The following is a 4741-nucleotide window of genomic DNA, read 5'->3' as shown; positions in this document are numbered from 1 at the left end:
ACTTTCTGTCTCTATGTCTCTGTCTATCTGTCTGGTGAGCGCACGCGCCCTGTAGCGAAAACCTCTCCAAAAAAAAAAAATGGAATGGCAAAGAGATTGCAGATCGCTTCCTCCTGCACATCCCTGAATGCTCAGATTGAACTTCTAGAAATTAGGAAGAATCGCTTAAACCATCAGGTGACTAGAAATCACTGCAAAGACACAATAAATATGAGAAACCAAGATAATACCGCCTAAATTAAAATAACAATCCTTCAACATCCACAGACGGTACAGTAGAACTCGTAGAAATGTCTTATAGAGAATTCAGAATATTTATAGTGAAAAACTAAATGAGAGGCAACAGCTGAGAGACAATGAACTCCAGAAGTTGCAGGGGAAAAAAACACAATGAGCTCCAGGAGATGAGAAAGTTCTTGCACAATCTGAAAGAGGACATACACATCATAAAAAATAATCAAATGGAACTGAGATGAAGGCTGTCATATAGGAAATCAAAACCTCCCTTGAAAGTATTAAAAGCAGACTAGATCATACAGAAGATCAAATCTCAGATGTAGAAGGCAGAATCACTGGCCTAAAAAAATCTACCACAAAGACTGAGAAAATAGTCCAAAAAAACTGAGAATAATATACGAGAAATACATCCAGATAATTGATAACCCAGAAGGTGAAGAGACAAATAAGGGCATTGATAATCTACTCCATGAAATCCTGGAAGAAAACTTTCCAAACCTAGAGATATATTCAAAGATCCAGACCCAAGAAATACACAGGACCCCAAATAGAACCCCAGAAGATCTCCAAGACACATTATAACCAGATTGACCAAAAACACAGACAAAGACGAGATACTCAGACTGGCAAGAGAGAAATGACAAGTTACCTACAAAGGATATCCCATCAGGCTAAGAGCAGACCTCTCATCAGAAACATTGCAAGCAAGAAAACAATGGGAAAATATATTCAAAGTGTTGAGTGAAAAACAATTTCAACTATAACCAGCAAGATTATCCTTGATATGAAAAGAGAAGACAAGAACATTCTCGGATAAACAAAACCTGAAAGAATTTACTGACACCAGACCAGTTCTCCAAGAAGTTCTGAAGGGAGTGTTACATCGGGAAAACCAAAGTCAGACACACAGAAATAAGAGTTAAAAAAAACATCTAAGAAAAGGGCCAGCTTAATCGTAGGCACAAGCCCAGAGTTGAATATTATCTTCCAGAATTTAAATGGAAAGCTTGAACCACAAAAGAAGTTAGATTAAGTACATGAGACTGAGCTGATGAAATAGAATTTTATGATTTTTGACTAAAACAATACTGATCTTTTTCTGTGCTCTGTACTCCAGAGATAGGATTTTTGTCTTTTCTTGAATTGTTGACAGATCCATATACTTACTATTTGAACAGAATCCTAACCTGCTTCCCAGCTTTAAGTCTTAAGCAAAGTTCTCTTAACACTTTTTGATTTTGATTTATTAAAGCTAAAACTGTCTTTTTTGAAATTAAAAAAATATTAAAAAAAGGTAAGTTTGGGAAGAATATTTAAGGCTCTCTGACATTGACAAAATGAAAACCTGTGAATTTCTGTTACTGAGTGATGTCTAAATGTGTACATTTGTTAATGGTTTTACTTTGGCATTGCCATTGCTGAAGATTTTCAAGGTTATCAGTTCTGGTCCTAGGATTATAGTTGGAATTTTAGTCTATTACTGTTAACCATGGAGCTAGTGGCCTAGAGAGCTTGAAAATTGCTACTACTGAATCTTAGCACACTTTCAAAGGCCAGGAAGTATATTATTGGCTATTTTAAGGTGGGGAAAAGTATCATGTTTTTTTCTCCCAAGAGAGTTTTTGCTAGAGGGCACATGCTCTTGACAGAGAGACAGAAAGTGAGAAATCAACCCCCGCCCCTCCAGGATGGATGGCCACGCTACAGTCCCTTCTCCTCCAGTCACCTCTTGGGATTCTGCGCACTCATGTACATGAGCCTGGCATGAATTTTAAACCATAGGGTACGGGACTCAAACCACAGTCGACTACGTGGGAGTCTAGTGATGTAACCATTTCGCCATCTGCTGGTCCCAAATATTATCTTTTAAAAAATGAACTATGGAATTAAAATTAAGTTTGGGAAATTATTTTGGGAGAAAGAGCTAAAATGGGGGGAGAGAGCTGGTTTAATAGTTCCTAAATAAAAATAACCAGACACCTTCATTGAAGGGAATGAGAAAAGAACCCAGAACTCTCATTCTCCCCTTCCCTTATAGCCTCCAACCAACTATCTAAGGTCATCAGTTCTCATCTATTATATTTTTTTCTCTTTGTAGTTGTCAGGGTGTGTGTGTACTCATCAGAGAGATACAGAGAGTAAGTGAGAGGGAGAGAAGGGAGAAAACATCCTGCAAGCCCTTCTACATTTCTTCCTCCTGTCAGAAGTTTGCACACACTCACACATGCACTCGGTGTGTTTTTCAAGCCATTGGGGCTGGGATTTGAATTGCAGTTGACCGTGTAGGATCCAGTTACCTTAACTACTACCGCCTACTACTATCGCCTACAGGCCGGTCCCTCACCTATTGTATTCTTTATCTCTGTCTCTGACAATTCCTAAAAGAAAGTTCAAACTTGTATGTTTTCATCCAACGTACATGCCTTGATTTCGCTCCATCTTTCATCTTCCTGATTCCCAGTGTATCTTTCATAATCCAATGTTCATTGTCTGCAAAATCCCTTATATTGTAAAAAAAAAAAAACAAAAAAAAACTTTTCTCTCTGTGTTCTTCATTCTCTTTCTCTAGAAAGACATATCACTTTCCTGAGGACCACCAGGTTTGAGGGTCAAATGAGAGATGATATCACCTATTACCTCTCTTGGTTGTAGTCTTCACCACACCCTTGTATGGCTTCTCCTCATTTACTGAAGATTCTAGTTCCTGGCTCACTACCATTCTCTTCTGAACCAATTCTGGGTGATTTCAATGTCCACAAAGATAAATATTTCAATTTCTTGGCTTCTTAGTTCCTTGATCTCCTCTCCTCCAAGAATCTTCTATCTCAGCTACCCACAACTATGGCCTTGTTATTATTAATATCTATATCTCCATCTATAATCTGAATTTTAATCATCTTTCTCCTTTATCATCATCTTCTATCTTTCCAGCTTACTCTCACTTGATCCAATGTCATCAATTCTTCAACTCCATCAGGATCTTCTGCCCATTAATCTCACCATCTTCTAATGACAGAATCTGGGGAAATAAACCATGGTTTGCATAGGAAATTACATCACTTGCAAGTATTGACTGGAGTCAGAATATACAACTCTGGCCCTACTCTTGTCACCTGCAAGCTCTGTGACCTTAAACAAACTAATATTTAATGTTGCTAATCTGTACTCTCATATGATTATTAGATGAGATACTAACAAGTAACTATCATGGAATCAACTCTCTTTGGATCACTCAATAAGAGACTCTTTCTCATGTGCAATAAACACTATATGTTTTGTTCAGGCTTGCCCCTGTTCTTTTTCTTACAGTAATGACAACTCAACTTTGCTTGAGAAATACCTCCTTTCCTCTTGCTGGAAAGAGCTAGTCCTCAGCCTAGCCCCATGAGATGACACATGAACCTAGGCCCAGCAGTTGGAGCACTGCAAGCCCTGACAATAGTGACTGATTAAAACTAAGTCAGGCCAATGGGAGTCTACTCAGGAACTTTTTGTTAAAATAGAGAAGTCTTTTACTAGATGTGGGGCTGGTGGTACTTGCACATGCAGGAGAGAGAGCCCACCTGAAAGCAGTTGACACCCAACAAAGAGATGAAGGGAGGCTGGTTCTGAGGAGGTCATCTGAGCCTTTGGATACAGCCATGCTTAAAGTTTTCATCTAGTCTTTTCAGTAACATGGGCCAATAGATTTCCTCAATGGTGTTTGTGCCAGTTTGAGTCAGTCTTCTGTCTCTCTCAGAGTTCTGACCATTCCATTATTATATAACTAGTCCATTATCATATACTCATGAAATACTAGTCCACCATTAAGAAAGGTGGTACATGGGCCAGCAGGTGGTGTAGTGATGGGGCGCTGGACTTCCATATGGCCAACTGTGGTTCGAATCCTGTACTGAGTAGCTTGCTTTCTCACTTTCCCTCTCTCTTTCTTTCTCTGATGACTATAGAAAATTTAAAACATTAATAATCATAAAATTAAATAAATAAATAATTCTTTAAATAAAAAAGAGTAAAGATACAAAGCAACATTGGGACACAAAGAGATACTTTGTATTTTCAATTGAGAAATACAGCTTAGATAATAATAAAATAGCAATACGAATCAAAAATAAAATTAAGGACCCCTTATTTATGGCACCTGCCAATTTCTGTGGTGTAAATACTCTAACCATGGTTGACTTCAAACTACTGAAAAAAAAAATTAGAAGATTGCACTTTTGTCAAAAATATATAGATACTTAGAAGTCTGGAAGGATATGTTGACAGTAGATGAGCAAAAGATATGTATGGTGGACTAGTCAATGGTGTGGTGGTTAAGGAGGCTGGGTCTCATATGGCCGAGCACACAGTTTGAGTCCTCGACCTGGTGGTTTGAGAAATATGCTGGGCATGTGTGCACGTATGCCCAAAATCCCCAAAGGAGAAGTGTAATAGAAGGGGTTGTGGTGTGGCTACTCCACATAGGGGTGCATTCTTCCTTCCTCACTCTCTTCCTCTCTGGTGA

This window comes from Tupaia chinensis, unplaced genomic scaffold (genome assembly GCF_000334495.1).
Source record: "Tupaia chinensis unplaced genomic scaffold, TupChi_1.0 Scaffold000227_1, whole genome shotgun sequence".
NCBI classification, from domain to species: domain Eukaryota; kingdom Metazoa; phylum Chordata; class Mammalia; order Scandentia; family Tupaiidae; genus Tupaia; species Tupaia belangeri.
Note: the sequence above shows the minus strand (reverse complement) of the source record.